Here is a 23583-nt window from a genome sequence, read left to right on the forward strand (position 1 = left end):
GACAACTTATACTTCAGTGATGGCAGAGAGTATAGGAAATCGATATATTTTGTCGGAACTTTGAGCAAGTTGCGAAATGATACACGTCTATTCATTGTTAACCTTCCTTAGAGTCGAAAAAAATTACGATGCATGATAAAAATTATTCATTAGTTCCTAAACATGATTAAGAGAATTAATTTAAAATTTTTTTTCTTCGTAACAATCTTTTCCCGTAAAACAGAAATAATTTTGGAAAGATAACTTGCTATAACAGGTCCGAGCATTTGGTGTTCACAAAAAGTAGCAATAGAAGAGAGTAATAGTATAAGACCAGCTATAAATTATTCAAACTTGAAAATCATGAATATAAATCAGAAATCCAAAAGAAAAATGAAAATTATAAAGATGGAACTCTGAATAAAAAAAATGACATACAATAAATCATATAATAAAATACAATGAAAATTCCAGGTCAATTCACTTGACGTGATTTTTTGTAGCATGAGCAGTCTGAATGGACCCATGCAGGGTTAGCCGATACAGGTATGTACCATAATCAAACATCGGTCTAACATCGGGCCCCCAAGTATCGAAACCCCGATTGAACACCAAATATCGGCCCAATATCTGCTCAACGCGCGTCGGGTCCCGATTAAAGGCCAAATATCGGTCGAATATCAGCTCGCTGATCATCGGCGAGTCTACACGGAGAGAAACGTTGGATAAATATTACTTGGAAAATCATTGCAAATTTTACTCTAGGAAAGATAATCGTGGAGCGAAATGTCATGCAATGAAAAAATAGCTATACCTGTTGGTGGAGGATACGTTACGATCCATTCTATAAAAGAAACACATCTATGGATGAAAAAATTATCCTCCTATACAGTTAAATCTCCCACACCGGGGTATTGTTTTGCTGGCCCCCATGTAAAGGACATGGAGACAGAGGTAAGTGAAATTTTACCGAACGCGTTTGATAAAAAAACATTCTCCGTTAGCGAAAAACTATACGCAACGTAGAGCAATTATTTACGTTCAATTGTAGAATTTTTGAGGGGATGGAGGGGGTAAATTTTACAGTTTCATCGCAAATTAGCCTCACGTTCATTTCCTATTCGTTTCGTACCTTTTCCCTTATATAGGGTAAAAGACTGCTGAAAATCGAGTTCGCTCCATGATTTAGTTGACTTGTTCAGTAATTTTTCTTCAACTTTTTTCTCCGTGTATCATTAGTTGACGATTGGCCTTCAATCACAACCGACTTGATACTCGTAAGCTATTTTTGGGTAAAATATCAATTTATTGTTGTTTGTTTGTGAACTTAAAAAAAATCAGAAGCATGCCGACAGTTATCCGACCAGCCCATCGGATTATATAGTAAGCTATAGTTAACCCTTAAGTGGTCGCACTTTTCTAGCATCTCACTCGTACTACAGTGGGACCCTATAGGTTGCGTATGATTTGGGGGGATTCCTTCCCGATGCGACCACTTAAGGGTTAAACCAAATAATCATTATCGTTGTCATTTATTACGATTAAATCAATTCATTTTTAACCCATCAATTTATCAGAGTTATTATGGAATTAACTGCCGATTCATATTCCTGTAAAACATGTACCACCAGCCAACAGCGCCCCCGCGACTACGGATCAAACTCCAGTCCCACGTAGGAAAAAACGAACGGGCCGAGCTTTACCCAAGCCCGGTGGCCGCCCTGCCGAACTTCGGGGCCCGTTCCTCATCAACCGGAACCGCGCCGAACTTGGTTGAAACCTGGAATGATAACATCGGGCCATGTCTCGGCCATCAACCAGCTCGCTTACCCGCCCTTCCCCCGAGACTCAAGCCCTGGTCCCCAGGGATGGCCTGGTCCCCAGGGATGGTCGCTGGCATTTCTTACGTGGAAACCCACGTACGAAATGCCAGTGTTGGAGAAACGGGCCAAGCCTGGCACAAGCCTGGGCTTGCCAAGCCTGGGCGCCCAGGCTTGGACCGAGGTTCGGCCATCCCTGGGGACCAGGGCTTGAGTCTCGGGAGAAGCGCAGGTAACCGAGCCTTGGTTGACAGATCTGGCCCAGCCTTGACCGGACATTGGCATGCCGGAGCTCGATAACCAAGCCTCAGCCAGCGGTGGCCCGGAGCTTGGTCATTGGGCTCCAGCCGTTGGTGTAACTGTAAGGGTTAAGTCGTAAGGGTGAGATGATGAGAATGGAATCATAGGGGTGGAATCATAAGGGTAAAATCTGAAGAGTAAAATTGTAAGGGTCAAATCGCAATAATGGAAAGGGGCGAAAAAATCATAAGACTGACATTCTGAGGGTTGAATGGTAAGGGTGGAAACTTGAGGGTAAAATATTAAGGGTGTAATCGTAAAAAAATGGTGACATTGTAGGTGTTGAAGTCACATGTTACTCGCTAATTATTACGAAAAGAAGAAGAATCGTCATTCAACAGTAATCCTAATTGTTATAATTATTATTGTAATTAATAATAATAATTATTATTATTCATTATTGAATTAATTTACCGATTAAACTGTAGTTGAATCACTTAATATTTCTATCAACTGAATAATAAAACATTCAAGTCGAAAAAAACCGAGATGGAATTAATATGGACGATTTAGAGTAGAGGTTTTACGAATTGCGCGATAAACTAGTGGTTAGGGCGTCGGATTAGTAGTCATGAGGTCGTGGGTTCGAGCCCACTTAGGCGGTAATATTTTAAGTTAACAAAATCGGTTATTCAGCGATGATTGCGTTAGGGTTTGGTAGGTAGGGCACAATCAATACTAAAAATCATCCTATAAAATGTTAATTATTTTGTTTTTGTTATTATTGATAATTGCCATGAATAGTTTGGCAGCCAGCGCGGCGCCAGTCGCATGCCAATTTTGATTTTTTTTCCTCGTTGAACCTATTACGAATGCTGAGGAGTAATACCAAATTACTTGTATTTCAATTACCCATATTATTATAATCATGACTGTCATTAATTCGATGACTGCATTGGATTCACGATTTCATTGATTGCAAGCATGATTTCCAGTGATTTCATGACTCATCATGATTTCATGGACTCTATTCGACTTAAATCAATGATTTCTACGTAATTCAAATCACTGAAAACTCAATGACCCGAAATGGAGAGAATCATCGAGATCTAATAATTATTTATCAAAATAATTGATTGATTTCATTATCATAAAACATTTAACGAACGCTCACAAATTATTATTATTTCTAATAAACGAATGAACAATACTAGAAGTACTTTTTTACTTCTCTCAAAGTTTTTTGGTCAACTTTCAAGTACCCTTCATCGTCAAACGTTAGAGGTGAAATTGTTTTTCGATATTGTTTAATATCAACATAGCCCTGAGACGTCATTGGCCGCGACAGTAACGTGTCTGAATTTGTCTTTAAAATGTACCAATAACACAAAACACCTATATCTCTTTTTTTCTCATCAATACGCGTGTATGAACCAGAAAATTCTCGAACCAAACATTCTAGAACGAGTGTAGAGCGTGGTGTATTTTCGGTCGAGGGATTCCCTCATGATTTCATGGATTTCATTGACTGCAAATGATTTCATTGTGACTTCAAGAAATGACTCCATGAATCGGAATCACGAGATTTCTACAATTTCACTGATGTCAGCGATTTCAGTGATTTCATGGGTGACTCCAAATTGATTTCAACAGGAAGTGACACCATGATTTCAGTAGTTATTAGCCCCTCGTATTTTTGTGTTTTTTTGGCCAACAATAAATTGATAGTATGCTTCCGAATGGTTTCAGCATAATAAATGTTTTTCACTCCCGGATATTTCTCCCCATTTTTGCAATTTGTGCCTTTCTCGTCCCCCCCCCCCCTCCCAATCCAAATTCTCTCCAAGCTCCTGTATCGCATTTACTAGAGGTTCGAGGAAAACCTAAGATAGGAGAAAACATGACCAGGTAAAGTCGTCCCTTCCGGGACTCCTAAATTATTTTCCGAAATTACTTTAAATCCTTATTTGTTTACAATGACTCTATTCAAATTTTTAGTTCTATTTTCATAATGGTCGTTCACTTTTGTTTAATGTCATTTTTTGTCCCTGTTTTTATCCGACTTTTCTTTACTATTTCCTAACAGGTTCGATATTGCGTATTTTTCCCAACGTCAAACGGGTATGCACGGAGACAGAAATACTACAAAAATGACTGTGTTAGCATGGCAAACTGGGTTCATTTTGACGGACCCTGAAAATTTCACGTGCAAGCACCGAGATATTTGCTGTACTTCATGAATTTTCTCGGGTTTACCGCGAAAGATTGTATTCCCGGTGCTGGGACGTGATTTTTTGTGGTCCGTAAAATCAATTAATTTTACCGCCCAGGCATTGTAATTTTTCTGGTATCTTTTTCTCCGTCTGGATGCGTGTTTATTATGGTTTTAATACAAAACATTCTGGTGCAACGAGAAAACTGCATGCCAAATTTCAAGTTAATATATCGATTTTTGCAGAAGTGAGACTGCTAACAAAGATTTTGAGCGAAAAACCGAAAACTGGCAATATCTCAGGAACTTTGTATGAGCGGATATACATATTTTTATTCAATGAAATAGAAGATATCGAGGCGAATATTTTGAAGAAAAAAATATTCAAATGGGTTGAGTAGTTATTGAGATATTTGCGAAAACCGATTTAGAAACAATGGCTATTTATCAAAAATGGCTGGATCAATTGCGCTGAAATTGAATACACAGTTGGTTTTCATGAATACCTATAATCTGACAAAATTTCAATTCTTTTGGAATCATTTTAGTCCTTTAATTCTTCAATTTCCTAAAAGTTGACACTTGCACATACACACAAGGTGGTCAAACTTCGTGTGTTTACGTTTCAGACCATTCTTCATCATCATCTTCCATACAAAATTAGAGAATTTAAAAATAGAACGATTTCAATAATTCCATTCGGAAGCAAAAAGGAGAAAAAGTTGATATATGACTGTGGAATTATCAGTTTTATAATTCAATCGTGGTCAGGTGAGTTAACAAAATAAAACTAATGTGGTAGCGTCTCATCACCCGGAATACTGTACTCTGGTCGAAATCGGAATTGAGGAAACCTTGACTTTTTATTTCTGTTTTACAAAATGGAATGAAAACTGTTTTTATTTTTTTTTCGTTCATGAAACAGGATCCACCCAAAAAAAACGTACTGATTCAAGTCGAGTGATTCGAACTTCATCAATCCGAATTCCGGACCTGATATAAGTCGAAAAGTGGATTATTTGAACAAGAAACGTGAAATCAGTCGATTTAAGGAACTGATCAATTCTTGATATAGTCGATCTGATCCGAAATACTTTGATCAAGTCCGTGAACATGATCTGAACTTGAGATCCGTCCGCCTGCAATCACTCTGATCAAGCTCGGATTAGACTGGCCTGATTTTAAACTGAGGTCCGCCCGCCTGCAACCGCTCTTATCGGATTCGCATTAGGTCAGCCTTATCTCAAAATCAGCAGTCCGCCTACAATTGCTGTGATCAAATTTGGAATGGGTGGGTCTGATCTTAGACTGAGGTCCGTCCGCTTGCAATTATGCGGATCAGGTAGGCATGTCTCACCCTGACGCAAGGCTGCCTGAATCCAAATTTGATTCGGCTAATTTAAATAAGGGTCAATATCAAGGGTCAGAAATACAAATAAAAATTAAGTGTCTTGAGAGTTAGACGTGAGGGTCAGAAATAGTGGTTAACAACCAGGGTCAGAAACAAGAGCTTACACAAAAACCTCACAAGGGTTAAAACTAAGGGTCAGAACGGAGAGCCAGAAATAAGGGTTAAAAGTGAGGACGATAATGAGTCTCAGCAATACGGATTAAAGGTCACTTTCGTGACCTTTACATTTTACCCTTCTTTCTGACCTCAATTTTTTCCCCTACATTCCTCCCGAGTAGAAATTTCGTCGGGGGCCTCCGATGTGCATTGTGAACCTATGAGTTTGTTGCGGGTTAATGACTCATAGGATGTTCCTGACGTGCAACCCGTAGGTTCCAAACGCAACAATACTAGTACGGACGATCATTGTCGGTTAGTCATGAGGTTCAGAAATGAGTCAAAAATACACTTCAGAAATAAGGGTTACGAAGGTCCCGAATGAGGCTCAGAAATACACGTCAGAAATAAGGGTCACGATGGTCAGAAATGGAGGTCAGAAAGAGGATCACGAAGATGAAAAATGAAGGTAAAAATAAGGTTCAGGAATAAATTTCAGAAATACGGGTCACAAGGGTCAGGCATATGACACAAAAAGGGTGAAAACTAAGGGTCACAAGCGTTAGAGATGAGGGTCAAAAATAAGGGTTAGGAATAAATGTCAGAAATCAGGATCAGCGATAAGAGTCACGAGGGTGAGAATGAAGGGACTGAAGAGTCAGGAATAAGGTTCACTAATTAGGGCCAGTAATAATGGTCAGAAATAAAGGTAAAAAATAAAGATCAGAAATGACTGTTGGAAATAAGGGTTAGAATTAAGGTGTAGGCATAATAATCGTAAGTCAGTCGTCAGAGAATACAAATCTTTGCTTCATTTGGAATATCGAAATGTAATATTCCCAAGAATTAGAGGATCGTGGACTTAAACTTCTGCACAACAGAAGATCACCAAAGTTAAGTAACATCGACTAAGATTCGGAATTGGATGGATGACCACGATGGGTATAAATCGACTCTTATCATTGCGCATATGTTTTTGCATGGCAATTAATGAGTTATTAGTGAGTTTTGATGGGTTACATGTAACCTCACTTGTAACTTGTGAGGTAACTGCGTCACTTTTTCATGAGTTTCTTGTAGGTCGAAACTTATGTGGAACCGGTGACCATGCCGGTTGGACCTGATCGGTAACTGATGATAAACCAACGAAATTTCTACTCGGGCTGCTCTTATTTCTGACCCTCACAGCCATTTCGCTTAGACTCCTGTTTCTAACCGTGATTGTTGACCATCATTTCTGACCTTTCATTTTGACGTTTATTTAATTTCGTCATATCTAATCATAACGCTTGGTCTTCGTGACCCTTGGTGTTAATTAGTGTTGTACATTTTCGGCACTCATATAATCCCCCCCCATATAAAACCTCCTCCCCATCAGTAAAATCGTACTTTTATAACCCCCTCCCCCCCCCTCCCTCCTCATATATAAGAGCCCTGCTAATATAATCCCGCAAGGAAAAAATATATATGCTGAATTATATCTCACATATATGCAGATCATATGGCATATATTCCGGCCAAAAATCCAATAATTGGAATATACGTAGAATATAAGTTTTTTTATATGTCCAAATAGAATTCGGATATATCCGTTTGGATATGTTACATAGATATTGAATACTTTTCCGATCTATATAACCATATACCAAAAATAAAATGAATATATATTTTTCATTTTATATTCAAGATACATGAAATGTATGTGTTTCGTATATAAATTATACAATCTGTTATGCTAGGAGCATATAATTTACATTCTATGTGACTTATATATTGACATATACGTCACAAATATGTCACATATATAACAATGAATATTATCGTATACACAGAAAATATGTATCATATAATGCACATATATGTGTATCATATATCTCGTATAATGCATATATATGTGAAATATATGAACATACGTATGTATGTGCGCCCCTTACGTAAATAATATATGCGGATGATTATATGTTGAACATATGAAAATATATATCGAATACATCTCCGACCGAAAATATAGTATCTAAAATATATGCGGGATATGTGACGCATATATCTAGCATATTTCGTAGATTAAATTTTCGGCCTCGGATATATACATATGGTATATGCACATAATTGACATGTGGCTGATTCATCTTTTATGAAAAAAAAAATTACCTATCAGGGAAATCTGCCACGTTTCTCCTTAAAACTACTTCGTCAATAAATGAATGGGGAATCAAAAAATATTATAACCTCTCATTTAAAAAATATTAATGCCTTTATTATGGACATTCTTTTTGTTCAAAAATTATTTACATTTCATCAACCGAATTTGATTACGGAGGCAGGAAGAGAAATGAACTTGATTATTGATCATTATCCAATTCATTCATTAATCACACTTCATAAATTACCTCCAAGATTCATACTTATTGGGGTAAGAGCAAGCAATAGAAATTCCCTGATTTTGCAAGTGTAACAGGGTCACTTTCTCCTTAATTTGATTGACATTTAGAGCAGCTAAATCCTGATCTTGATTTTTTACAAATTTGAGATGCATTAATCGACGATTTCGAGAAAATGGTGAAGTTGCTCTCTGGTAATAACGACCTATTGCATAGTATTCTCTTGCATTGACATAGGAAAGAATGACAAACTCTTCTATTTCAAATACTTGTTGCTCTGCTGTGAGTACAATGTAACTTCTTCGTTTCTGAGGTCTCTTATACCGTTTCGAGTGTATTATTTCGCCATTTATTACTATTCTCAAAGCAAGTTCAATAGTCCCAGCTAATCCTGCATCGATATGCAGCCGCCTGAGAGCTAAATAGTAGGGCCGGCTAAGGCTCCCAGTTTGCTGCATGGCACCCAAGATACCAACATGGTGGACCTGTAGAGAAACTTTCGGAAGAATTCTACTATACAATAATTTTGACAAAAAATCTCTTTGGGGCTGACTCAAATGTTCCTCACAGATATTCCTCACTTGGTCACAGCAATTTGAAATTTAAAAGCATCACAAATTTGCAGAAGTACTCCATTGGAACTATGGACACAATTTTTCAAATTAAAATTATACGAATCATACGGGAAAGCACTATGAGTCCAGAACGGTCCCCATTTCATTACACTGTTCGGTAGATGGGTCAGGAGATGTACGTTGAACGACACGTGTTCTATGCCATACAATTCTTTTACCCCCTTCACGGAATCATAGAGACACTGTCGTGCATGTTCTACTTCAGAACGCATAATTGAGGTCTTCAATAAAATAGAGATACCATCGACGAGTAATACCCAGAGTTCGACGAATTTCCGGGGAGCAATTTCTCCCAGGATTGGTAAACTGTAAAACAGTAACCAATCACTCCACTCATGTGCTTTCCAGAATTTACGATCATTTATTTTCCTCGTTGTCCGTGAAATTTCTAGTGTTGGAGTGAAAGATTGGAGTATGGAATTGATCACATCTTGATGTCGCCCCAAATAGAATGGCTCAGAATGATAGTTAGAGTCCAGCCACAACTTGCAAAATTGCTTTGCTACACCGAGGGTTGCGAGATGCATCCAATCAGCAACCAGACCGTCAATCACATCGAAACCTGGCACATCATACATTATTGAACGTCCTCTGATCCCTTTCTCGTTATTCACTGAATGAGCTAGAGTGTCATCATGATTCCGAAGTCCTTCCCCAAATGGATTTCCAGTCTCATCGATTGGATACACTTTTACTGTACCATTACCTGCAGTCCACGATGTAGACACATCCCACAACCGTATTCATGATTAAATTGGGAGGAGTTCCTCACAACAGGCCGTGCCACGGAATCGCAAATGCCTATGAGAACTTGACACTTTTTGTGAACTACTTTCCCTTGATGCACATATTCCAATCCATAAGTCTTGAGATTCTGTAGTTCTGTCACAAACGGTTTCAGAAATTCATTCATATGCACCGGCTTACCAGGTCCGAACCATAAACTACTCAATATCATATTTTTACCTCTTTCTCGAGGTGGTAATTCGTTGATAGTACACAAAACCGGGTATAATGATTTTGAAGAACTTTTGTATACTGGTGTTCCATCAACGTTGAAATTCAAAGTAATCATATCATCAGATACAAGTTTTTTATACATATAACCGTCGAAAATATCTTCTAATGCATATCTCTTGTGTTTCTCTCGGTTCTGTGGAGTTATCAACTTATTGTGATTCATTTCTAGAAAGTATTGTATCTGATCCTTGATATTCAGATACAGAACCACGTTACCACTTCGCCAGTTGTTCGTTATGTCAAGGACCTCATCGCACCCGGGGCATAAGAGAATACTATCTCCAACTTCTTTCCCTACATACCTGTGACATTGATGACAAAAATGATGGATCGATAAGAAGTCACAGAGACTATTTGATATATTTTTCCAATCATATTTAGACTTGTGAGTGATTCTCACATCGGTCAGCACTTTTGCCAATTGTAGAGCATCTTCTGTCGCCGAGTAGGAAAGATTATGTCGCAATTTTAATGCTAATGCTAAGAGTGTATTAGATCTTCAGTATAATATCCAGATAACGGTACAGGTAACATATTGGGTGTATCGGTTACGCGAGTGTTGATTAGTTCTTCATCGATAGTAACTGGATCAACCTCATCATCATCAGTGCTTTCACTAGCAAACACATTCGCAGTGGCATTGCCGTGCCCACTGCACGACCCACCATCGTCTGACCTGTCGCTATCCGGGCCAACCTCCATCATATTTCCGACATCAATATCAAGTGCGGGAGGCTGTGGAATATGGAATTGTAATGATTATGACAGCAGTTAGATGAATTAGTCGAAGTATTGGAGCTGTCAATATGACCTCCAGCTAGACGCAGAGTCTGCAGCTGAAGTGAAGTCTCAATTTAAAATATTAATGACAGATCAACAACAGTATTATCAATACTTGCAGCCCACCGATAAAGGCCATGAGACAATAATTCATGGAGTCAATCATCATGAAGCCTATAATGATTGGTTTGGTATATATTTGGTTAGAACGCCGAAGAACTTTCTCAATCGCAGGATCACTTGATTTGTCATTCCGTGACTTCCCCCAAAAGATCTCTAATAAAACTGAAGACAATCTATTCAGATATCTCCCTCTGAGTTCATGACTGATAACTCAACTGATAACTCAACCTGATAACTCAACAGAGCATCCAGCACGAGGGAGAAATCGAAATTTTCACATGATCATGAAGATGATACCAGATAAATTAAGTACACAAAGGATGAGTGGAAGTATGATTCATGAGATCAATAACACAAGTCAATGGCTTCGATGATGACGGATAGCACTAGACAATCGGGCAGGCCGATAGGAACGTTGAGCCCACTAAGTGAAATAGCTCGGTGGTGCAGAGTTGAGTTATCTCGAATCCAGTATTGAAAAAATGATGAGAATGATGAGGCGTCCAGTGGAAAGTATCAACAACCCTTTTTCCCACTGGATGAAGGAGAGCATTGTCTTAAAGAATAGTCATTATATGTGGAACATTTTGGATGACGGTTAAGAAACCGGAGGATCATGGAAAAAAAATCAAATATTGGGTTCTGTACTAAGTCTGCGTCTTGTCTACAAGATGTCGGATTCGTCACTAATTGGTGGAAAATGTGAAGGAGTAAATGAGGAAAACGTTCATGAGCTGATTATTGTCCCAGTTGAGGTTTCCAAGGTTCCCACTCATTATGAAGATGACGGAAAAAAGAGGTGAAGGCAGTGAAATTTGTTGAGAAGAACAGTACAGTGTTTTCGACTGTGTCATGATGAGAAAGGACAAGCTTCGTTACACTGGTAATGAAGTCAGAGAAAAGCCTTAAAAGCCTTTCGAAAAACAGAAGAGGTTGATTGCAAACAACTACAACAAACAGAATAATATCAATGAGGTGACGTCTGACCGTAACACGTAACTGATAGAAACCGCAGTTTTGATGATTCTAAAGCAGTCAGTTCTAACAATACTGGAGATATGGAAGAATCACGAAAGTCTGCAGCGGAGTTCGAGGGAATTTTTATTCGTATCCATGGTGAAGAATTAGTATTGAAAAGGTTGATGAAGAATTGATGAAGAGTGATGAACCGTCTCTTCTGTGTATTATGTGCCAATGTTAGCTTGAATTTCAATGGTTTCATGATTTTAGTACCAGTTTCTTTAAAGACATTCGAGAGAGAAATTCTAGAAATTACTAGCTAAGAATTGGACAATACATGGTTGGGAGCACCACAACCTAGTTTTTAAATTACTCCAGAAGCCATCAATATACCTAAGGCAACTATTTGCAATGCAAGATCTTGATACTATCTTATGGGCCTTCATCAGGGTTTATTAAACATGAAATATTTCAGCAGAAATGTAACTTCACTTCACACGGCTACAATTATTTTTGTTATTCACTTCAAGAAAGAATTCCGAGAAATGTCAAATAATTTCTTCCATAGAATAATAGTTCTAAGAATACTCACATGCATGATCAAAGAGTTATTGTCTTTCTCCGCGTTCTCCACAACAGATTCTTCGCTGTGATAATAAGTTGAAATTTATTGATTCGGTGGATCCAATGTGATTCATTGTATTTTTGAAGTATGATTTCAGAGTATAACCTACCATTCAATTCTCCTTTTCATCACCCGACGCCTCCTGATTCTCTCAGGTATACCACTCTAATTGCCATAGAAAGAGTATAGCTTATATTTTCTCCTACTCCCCACCTGACGATCCATATTGCGATAGCTTGTCAAGGAATGCACAAAATTGACAATTATCGAAATTAACTTTTGCAATCAACACTTCTACAGAACTTTCTAACAGCGGTCTGAAAGTCTGCTCATTTACTTTGGTTCATTCTTAACACAGCGAGATGCCGGTGCGTTCAAACACAGGTGGCGGATGTGGCAGCACCATGCGCGTACGCCATGTTTGTTGTTGAGTGGCGAGTGCACACGGCCGGCCGGTGTTAGTCACTCTCGTGCCACTGAAACGTGTTAGAACCTGTTGATTCCAGTGATATTTAATTCAGTTTTCATATGCTAAGTAATTTGCGTGGATTGAATTATATTGAGTTTGATCACCAGGACGTTTCAAATAAGTATTAATCATTCCGTTTATTCAATAACTTCCAGTTAAAGCGATAGTGTAGGCCACCGACAAGTCATGGAATGCGTATTCTCCATGAGGCCTTCATTCTATCGTGACTGCAATGGAAGTGAAATTATTACCCAAAATCTCATAGAATATTCCCTTTACTGATATTCCTCAATAAGTTGTTTGTTTAATTTAACTACGCGTGTGTTCTCATTTAGAATGGCAAAGCTCTTTGCCACTATAAAATGGGTTGGCGATGAGGACGATGGCAAGATCACTGTTGGTGTTCCGACGAATTGTATCCGAGATTTTCATTATGACAAGTATTTGTCTGAGGAAATTACTGATGATCTCTCGTATATCGTTGAATGGAGGGAGTCTGGAAAGGAACCAGTGGGAGGGTGGCCCCTGTATGATGGCGTGATCCTAGATGTCGCACGTAAATTATAACATTCGTAGAAATGTCACGTCCTAACCTCAATTTTTTTCATCTTGTTAAATTTCAGATTATCTCGATAACGAGCGATGTTGGGAGAAAATGTCAAAAGACTTTTTCCGTTGGGAATTTCCTCCCCTACAAAAAAGGTCTACTGACATTTTCTCCTAACATTGCCCATTATCGAGATAAACGGACAATGCATAAAACGCTTTTCTGTATTAACGTAATGCTAATACAGGAACTGGAGAATTACCAACTGGGCCCGGAGCACGGGATTTCAACTTTATCGTTATTTTTCTAGCAACCATTCGATTCCTGGAGAAGAAGAGTGAAAATTATATCTTTCCAAAATCTCCTCGACTGATTCCTTCAAGAACAACAAGTTCCTCGAAATCACAGAGTCAACCTCCTCCCCAAGCATCCGGATCAGGAAACAAGAGAAGCCCTCAAACATCCATGGCCACTGGTCAATCCAAGGTAAACAATAGTAACTAAAAATATGTCCCGTGATCAATCCAATTTTTCCATGTTTGCGAAAGAATTATATGGAATTAATGTTGTTATTTGACGCATCATCTCGAAAATGATGTGTCCTAGGGGATAAATTTCTTGAATTTTTACTCTTGAATGATTGATTATCAAGATTCTTCAACATTTAACTGAATCAATTAACTAGAATAAGTGCCCTTTGCTTCGAATTCAGTATATCTTCGTAAAAGTAAAAAACCTTAGTAGCCAAATAAATCATCCAACTGGAAGATCTATCAATTTAACTTGTTACTCCATACATGATACCCAATGATTCGCTATACATTTTCATCTCAATAATTTGTTTACATTCAATTCACTTCAAATTATATACCCGGAATGTGGAATCGTTAGACTAAAAGAATGAAAGCATTGATGGCATGAGTTTTAGTATTAGAAGTCTCGGATAAGGTAACTGGCAATTAAGTTTTCTCTCACTCTTGTGGGTTTGCCTATCTATGTCTCTTTTTTTAAATCACAGTTGCCCTTACTGAGACTTCTAGTACTGACCCTGAGGGGTTTTTCTAAAAATTTGTCGAGCTACAAGTAGATGTTCAAAATGAACAAACACTCTCTTTACTTTGCAAGATGGTGAAGAGAATTGGTTTACTCGAATTCCGAATACGAATCTCGATCTGAAAGTTCCATCTTTCGTTGTAGCGTTGGTATTATTTACTTTTCTATACTATGATTTTCACTCGTTATCATCAGAAAGCGAAGGAAACTCTTGAGATGATTCACGAGACGTCATCAAGTTCGGACGAATCTAATGACACTTCTGAGGTGTCGATTGAAAAGCATCAACGGACACCCCTCAGCATTCTAAACAATGGGAATCAACAGAATGTCACCAGACCAACGAAGAACGTACGCCAACAAAGGGATGAAGGTATTTACTTCATCATTTTTATTATATAAATAATTTTCTTCAATTTCATGAGAGACTCAATTTTGACTCAGCAATTGGCGGGAATGAGAAGAACCAGGAAGACACAAATGGTCCCCCAAACGATGCTGAAGGAAACAGAGGAACGGTCCAGCATCGTAATGGTATTTTCATTCATGAATCTGATTTTATTAATAATTTTTGTGAATCTCATGGAAGAATTCTGTTAAAATCATCAGACAGGAGCCCTGTGGGGATGAATCAAGTGAGGGACAATGGATAGGATCACGCGAGGAGAAAAAGACCAGTGGAACCTCCAAATTGTGATGGTATCTCCATTAATTCCAAAAATTTTCTTAATAACTCATATTAGTTCAATGATACATTGATTGTCATCCATCCACCAGTTCCCAGACTTGATGGCATCATGGCGCAGGATTTAAACCGCCTGAGGGATTTGCTCGAACAAAATATAAGGAATCAACAGGGACAGCTACCTCCAGCTGAGGATCCAGAATTGGTAATAAAAGAAAATACAAAAAGTATAATCATTAATAGGAATTCTCCAATGACAAATATCCAAATTATCGATCCTCATGTAATCATTGCACTAGACAGAACGAACATCCCATTTTGCACAATTAGTTTCTCCATTACAGTCGTATAAATCATCGATTGAATTAATCGTAGGTGCAACTTCGAGAAAGGGGAAGTGGCGTGACATTGTCGAAAGCACAATGGGATGCGGCAAAAGAGCAGAGGACTTTTACTGCAATGGCAACGACCCTTTTGACGTCTCTCTTTCCTCATGAAGTTCTGCTCAACAGTAATGTAAAGGGGGGTAAGAGCAAAATTACGAAACCTGGAGAAAATGTCCCCAGACATCGTGCTTTAGATCCTTGTATCCTGGAAGCAATCACAGGTGAATGATTGTTCATCATAGTAGCTTCTAATAATGTATCCAGTGAATGCTCCATCGTTCAATTTCTCTAGTAATCTTCTGTTCAAAATATGCAGAGTTCAATTGTGACAATTAATATATATATATTTTTAGTATCTGTGAGGAAGGAATACCCACAATCATTCAAAAGAACAGATATGTACACAGCCATGAACGTCAAATTAACGAGGCTAAGGAAAGAAGCCAGACTTCAAGCAGAGGCTGCTGCTGCTGGTCCTGCTGCTGGTGTCGTAGCAGAGCAGTGAAGGGACAAAACCCATATCGAAACTTCACTATACTAAGATCGAAGTATCTCTAGTGATCGAAGTATTTTTTTGTTTTATTGTTTTTTTTGGAGTTTATTCGATTAATGATCCATGGAGGAGAGATCAGACTATTGTGATGTCACATTTCTTGGTTTTCGTTCAGTTTTTTTCTTCTATTCTTTATTTTTTGGGTCCGTTCTTCCCACAATAAATGTTAATTGAAGCATTTACTACGTATCAGACGATTCTTATTATTTCTTCAGAAGGATCGCTTATTTACTTGGTTCATTTAATGAACGATAACAAGAATGGACATTGTGTTTACTTTGAGTTTACTTGATTAATAATTCTGTGAGAATTTTCCTTTGTTTATTCACTAACTTATATCATAAAGTATTTAAGTTCTCTAATTACTTTTTTTGTTTATTTGATGGATTATCTATTGAGGAGGGATCACAGGTTATTCTTTAATCTGTCGATCAACTTTAATCATGTTGCTTTCTTTTCGATCATGTTTTTTTGGATTGAATAATATTATCTGGTATTATGTTAATTATTCCTTCAGAATAATAGTTTTCATCACTTGGCTGGATATTAAAGTTGTATTCAATAAACAGCAAAATTGAACGATTTGTTTTTTTTTCCGGTTCATGTTTCTTTTCTTACCTACACAGAAAGCACATGTATGAAACTTTTATATTGATTACGTGCACAGATACATGTGCGACCAGAAATGCCATATGTAAGATATATGCAGGATATATCTCACATACATATGCAATATATTCTAAATATAGCTTTCAATCTACAACAAATCGATGATGACTTATAAGAAACATATAATGAATCACATATAAATGACATACACCAAATTTATGATTTATTATATGTGAAATATAATTTACATATAATCAAACTCTTTGTTGAATAGACTTTCACTTATATAACCCTGATATCGATTTATATAAAAAGCCGGCCAAAAATCCCGTATTGAAGATCATTATAGAATATATGCGGAATATATGACACTTATGTGTACATATATGTTACATATAATATCTATATATTCCATTTAAATTCAACATATATTCTTGGCATATATATTTTTCCGTGCGGGATACGTTCACCTCATACATAAGACTCCCGCTTGAGAACCCACATCCGTTCATGAAAGTCCCCGTTGATAAGCCCTACTCGCATATAAACCTCACCTCATTGATGAAAGATATATGAACCCTTCTCATACGTAACCCACCAGTGCATAACCATCGAGATTCAACTTGAATCAAGTCCAAGAATTGACTTAAGTTTAGACGAAAAATCGACTTGAATGAAGCAAAAAATCGACTTGAATTAAACCGGAATTCCACTTGAATCAAGATAAAAAATCAACTGTAATCAAATCGAAATCGACCTGAATCAAGTCCGAAAATTTACTTGAATCAGACCGATGTGCCGGTTGCTATTACTCCGAATCAGACTTGATTCACGCCGATGATTCGATATGAAATAAGTCGATCCCCGGCATGGTTCAGTTCGACTTAATTCAAACCAATTTTCCGGTTTGTTTCAGGATGATTTTTTTTGGGTGGTAGTTCTACTGAATTTCAACGCTATAACTTTCGAGAATTCATTTATGCACGAAACCTAATTGAATCTGTGGAATTTATCATTCATGTATGAAATTCAATTTGCAAATGCCTGGACTCAAAATGAGAAGCTTGCGGCCGATTTATATAATGTAACTAAGATTATATAAATCGGCCCACCTGAAGCACGATCAGAACTTGATCAGGTTTTTGTAAGGTTCGACTGATCCGGTGATTCCTGATGAGAACCTGACCAAGTCCTGATCCAGCAGATCGGATCTGAAAAACTACAGGCGGGTTCAGATCAAGTTCTGATCAGGTAGACATGATCAGATGATGCCTGATGAGAACCTGACCAAGTTTTGATCCAGTAGATCGGATCCGAAAAACTGCAGGATGATTCAGATCGAGTTCTGATCAGGTAAGCAGGATTTCACCCTGAGGTCGGCTGCCTGACCCCAATTTGAGCAAATTCGGATTTGATGTCTGATCAGCATTTGAACGGGGTCAATTGAAGAGAAAATGATCAGATTTTGATCTGGTCCATCTGACATTAATTTTAATAAGTTTTTCGGATAATTGGATTAACAATTATTATACTATTCAAATTAAGTTTCATCAACCATTATCAATAATTATTTTCTATCTTTAAAAAGGATCATTATACTATAATTAAAATAAATTGAATTATATTAATTTAATTTAATGAATTTAATTAAATTGATCAATTTAATTAACAGCCAGGCCTTCTCAACTGTACAGCAGGGAGGGATGATGATACCGTCAATACGTATTAGAGGAGTATTAAACTTACACGTAAATGATCTTGAGAAAAAAAAATCGCCAAATGTCTATTTTATTTATTTTATTTATTTGTGTTATTGTTATTATCATTATTATTATTTATTTATGAAATAAATAAAAATTTAATTGAACATATTTCATCTCTGAGAATACACACGCACATCCGGGAGATCGGGAATAATCGTAAATTCAACGAATACGCCGATACAAATCATATAGGCAATGTACAGTTTACGCAATAGTAATAGCGTGTAGTGGTTAGGGCATAGGATTGGTAATCATAGGGGCCCCGGTTCGATCCCCAGCATCGGTAAAAAAATAATAAGCTTTTTCAGAGGTAATAACAGTAGAGATTCATTAAGAGAGGGGGCCTACGGTCAAAGAATTGAATTATCTTTTGTTGTGGATTAATTATCATTGATAATTGTTATTGATACTGACAGACAGGTCATCCGGTTTTCATACAGTTGCCTTGATCAAGTTCGGATCCATTCGTCGGAATCAAATCCGGATTGGTCAGAGGCGTAACATGTCTGATCAAGACCGGATCCGTCAACTTGATCAATACCTGATCAGTGGTCAGGTCTAACCTGATCTAAACTTGATCAAGACCTGACCGGAATTTCCATTCGGGTGGAGGAGGTAGTTCCTTCACGTATGGATGAACAGTAGCGTTTGGCCAGTTTTGTACAGTCACAGTCAAAATTTATTCTGGGCCGATACGGTGCTGTGTATTTAAATAAGTATCAATCTGATATGGAAGAAATCGTGAGAGTTTCTCTAAAACTGCATAGAATGTCAACTCAAAATCTAAAACGTTCAAAATTCGCGGGTAAACAATATTCCAAACAGAGTTTATTTTTTCTCCTCTCTGTATCCACCAATAATGTTGAAGTTGAAGAAAAAAAAATTTTGTTACGTGTCAAAACACGCGTAATTACCATTATTTGTATTTAAATCATTTCAATGCACTCATTAGAATTTCTCCGTCTCAACTCAAACATTGTTCCTAGTAAAATTTCGTATAATTAGTAATAAATTCAGTCCCATCGTTTTAGACAATCGTAAAATCATAAAATTCATTCAAGAATATTCCTCAAATATCTTTGCTAGAATCTTTTTAATTGTACTCACTCAACACTTAAATCGTTATATTGGAATAGTCCTCAATTCTCTTTGACATTTGTAAGGAAATTTCCCAATTTCTCTATCATGCTAAGAATGTCCTAATCCCCTCAATAAAAACTCAATTTTATACTTTTAAAATGTTTATAGCTCCTCATCCGAGTAGCCCACGTGGTCCAGTGCGATCATCACCTTTGTCATCAATGACCTCCCGAATTTTCCACCACATTTCACCAATCAGGCTATAGTCCCTCCCATCCTATTTTTCTCCACTCATTGGCAAATTTGAACCTCTACTTTCTCTCCACCACTTTTCATCCCTTTCAACTAGTACTTTTCAAACTTATCACCAAAGACCATTTTTGTGAATCAGTATCGAACGAAATCTCAAGATAGAAATACCTCATCGGAAGTAGACTACTCTCGTGAACTTAGAATCTTTTTAATCGTATTGAATAAATATAGTAGTTGAGTTTGAGTAACGTGAGTGTTTATTTCAAGTCTCCATATCTCTCAGTCTCCTCACACCTAACATTTTCCTTTCACAAATTCCCCTCTGATCAATACAAAAATAAAAACAGCTACACAAACTGCAAATACTGTTTTGTGTAGGGCAAATTTCTGGAACGTACGAATCCAGAAAGTTTTAAAATCGAACGCAGTATTCCCGCGGTTTAATTCAAATTTTAATGCATATTCTTTGTGACAATATTATCTCATATATTATCCAGTTACCTATTTTTTTTACCGACGTCGGTGGCCGAAGCGGCTAGGTGCGAGCCTAGTGTGCGAAAGGTTGTGAGTTCGATTCCCCGTGGAACCGAGTTTTTCAACCGGAGGCTCCGGCGAGCGGGAGGTCGCTAATAGAGTGACCGCCTGTACCGGCATGGGTTTTCTGTGGTTTCCAATGCTACTCCCTATGTTCTATAGGAGTGCGAATGCGGTGCAGTGTAGAATCCACAGCCGCATGCATAGAGTTGGGTAGGGCCGATTAGCCAATCAGAGGGCAGAAAGGGCCGGAATATAAAAAAAAAAAAAAAAGTTACCTATTTTGAATGGTTAAAGTTCTAAATTCAAAATATTAAAAAAAATTATTTTGAATGCTTTCTTTTGATTTTGAAAATACGAAACTGAAATCCAATAATTTGGGTAAATACAACTCAATTATTCTTCGTTCCACGTAGCACTTCACATTTATAATCGTTCTATCTGCATTACCTAGAACGATTCTATATTCCTCTTATTGTTTCTGCTGCCATAGGGTGTATCTCTATAATACTATAATACAACAATTGTATATGGACTGCAATCCTCTTTACTGTGTCAATTTTTTTCTAAATTTTCATAAAATTCTTCTCATTCTTGTCAAAGTACAGAGCAAAAATCGTTCGAAACAATGAATCGCAATGGCTTTTCATTCATTACTAAAATACAACAAAATCCAAGTCTAGAATTAAATAAACTCTAATTATCTTATCGCATCGAAACTTTTTGAGACCCTAAAAATTCTGTCCAATTACTTAGCATCTACCTCTTCTTTCATACTAGAAAATCCAGAAAATGCAGCATGAATGGAACTAGGACATCGAGCCTAACGCTTTTATTTTATGACGAGATGACAAACAAATCTTAGTTCAATTGATTTGAAATCTGATGTTTCATACGTTACAGTTGAATCATAAAATTTCAGAATCATCCACCGGCGTCATCTAGATTTAGTGAAGAACAAATCCGCTTACACTCCATCGGATCTCAGGAACTCGTCTTGAAGAAAATCGATAATTTTATAGTTTTTCGTGCAGAAATGATATTTTTCAAATAAAAGAGTTTCTTTAAAAAAATTTGTTCATCATTATTTTTTCGTTTTATTATATTCTGATACTTGATTGATAAATTTCAGGCCATAAGTTACTGGATACCTTATACAAAAGCCATTGTCGATAATAAATATAAACCTTATTTTCTTCTTGGGGAATTTTATGTTCCAGGGCAGTCAATACGAATCTTTTAAATATAAAAATAAAAAATTTACCTACACATTTTTTTGATAAATCAGTACAGAGTGGCTTCATACAAAAAATTTCAAGAGATCTTTCTCAAGATTTCCAATTTCCCCACCAAAGGTTTGTCAACTAGTTTTTCTGAACTTTCTGTTCACAATACTATGCACGAGATCATCGGCACTCCAAAACTAATAATTGAATCTCTCTGCAAAATCGTCAATATCGTCCTTACAATAATTGATCTTCTTGACTGTCTTCGTCGTTTTCATCGAAAAAAAAAAAGAACAACAAACTAATTTTCCTACAGAATTTTGCTTTTGAACTTATTCAACTTTAATACTCCAATTATTCAATTTTCCCAGACTAAAACATCACGCGGAATTCTTGAAAGCAGATTGAAGTTACCCCTCGAATAGTTCCCCTTGAAAACCCCTCATCACCTCATCCGACTCGACATCATCATCTCTCAAAGGACACCATCGCCTCGTGTGCGAATCTCTCCCACCGTCTCTCAGTTCACCAAGATCGATTCCCGACGTCTGGGTGGCAAAGCGTGGGTTGGCCAAAACTGTATACCAACTCCAAACCGCCCCGAATACCATAAAATGAACAGAAAAATTTCACTCACCGTCTTCACCAAAAATGAATCGTTTTCAACTGTTCTCCAAATTGTCTACTCCAATTCACTCAAAAAACACCTTCAATAATGATTGGAAAATAATAATCCGGTGAATCAATTAATCCTTGTTTTTTGATTCCTTTAAAAAATACGCTTCAGCTTACGGATTGAACGAACAGTGATGAACACGAGAGAGAAGAAGCGACACGCTCGGCAAAATACCCCGTGTGATACTGAGCCTCGCACTCCTCAGTAGATTTGCTCGACTCAGACGCGGGGGCGGTACAACTACTTCGCCTTACCTACCGCTCTCTCTTTCTTTCTTTCGTTCGCTCTATCTCTCTCTAACTGAATGAAAATTTCCAGTCCACGATATTAAAATTACCTGAATTGTTTACCCGGCTTTGTTCAGGTCCTGTTTTGCTCTGGCAAAAAAACACTCGCTTGCTCCGTTTTGATTTCAAGTAGACGTAGTAGAGACAACCAACGATATCCGTCGTAACGTGTGTCTCGGGAGTGACTACGGCACACCGGCACAACTCGCCGGTTCTTGCGATGGGGTCACGTATCGGGTGTAAAGGCGAAAACGACGCAACTGCAAGGAGCACACATGCGAAAGGAAATGAAAGCGGTGGGGCGTCGACGGCGTTTGCGTGGATAATCAGTGCGCGCACCGAAGAACACCCAGTAGAGAAATCATGATTATACTTCGATATGAGAGTGTATGAGTGAGAGAAGAAAGGAGAGTGTGTGAAAAAACGTTGCAGAACTATTTAATTTTTTTAGACCAATAAAATGTTTTTCGGGTCCCTCGACACGAAAATTAATATACACACCTCGCCATGGAAAAAATATCACCCTCCCCCACGTGCAAGATTGCCTTCCGGGCACGTGGAGGACGGTGATCTGTTTTCCAAGGCTCGGGCATGTAATGTACTATTTCATCACGCTGTGACGAAAACTGAACTTTTCGGCACGCTCCGCGTGCCTAAAAGTCCAATTTCCGCCACATTATGATGAAAAATATTGTTCGTAACTCGCGAAAAAATGTTTTTTAGCTCGTGGGATTATATCACTCACCTTCGGCTCGTGATATAAACCTCCCACTCGCCAAAAAACACTTTTTTGCACTCGTTACGAAATATACTATTTTTGCGTTTTTTTCCGCCCTCTTCAAATCTGAAACCGAATTTTCTTTTGTATTCGTCGGGCCGAGTGCGGGGATAAGGGGGGGGGGGGATAATTTTTCTTTCGAGATTTGAAATCGAGAGTCTAAGGTTTGCAGTTCGACAAGAAGATTCTATACAGGATTATTCATAGACTGCTCAGTTATCGAATGAGGGAAATTGTTGGAGTTAAGTTCATTGTTGAGGAGTATGTAGAAGATCGTGGTGATCGGGTTCATAAAATGAGAGGGTTATGGAAATTGGGATTGTGGGTGGAGTGAACAGGCTAAGGATAAGATGAGACTAATATTATTATTTCAATGAAAATTGTTGTAGATACGAAAATTGCG

At 37.7% G+C, this 23583-nt stretch overlaps 1 protein-coding gene across 6 annotated transcripts in view; it reads right to left on the reverse strand.

Moving 5' to 3' along the window:
- Positions 1-22604, reverse strand: part of LOC107042106 (xin actin-binding repeat-containing protein 2) — a 233570-nt gene extending 210966 nt beyond the window's left edge. For 2 of the 6 annotated variants that reach the window (XM_015262989.1, XM_029126397.1), the window contains exon 1: positions 22077-22430. The gene's annotated coding sequence lies outside the window, so the exon portion shown is untranslated. Of the gene's footprint in view, positions 1-22076; positions 22431-22452 lie in introns of those variants that run through there. The other 4 variants (XM_015262988.1, XM_015262990.2, XM_015262986.1 and 1 more) reach the window with 3 other exon arrangements.
- Positions 22605-23583: the final 979 nt, after the last annotated feature.

This window comes from Diachasma alloeum, unplaced genomic scaffold (genome assembly GCF_001412515.2).
Source record: "Diachasma alloeum isolate Michigan unplaced genomic scaffold, Dall2.0 Dall_scaffold_00418, whole genome shotgun sequence".
Classification (NCBI taxonomy): Eukaryota; Metazoa; Arthropoda; class Insecta; order Hymenoptera; family Braconidae; genus Diachasma; species Diachasma alloeum.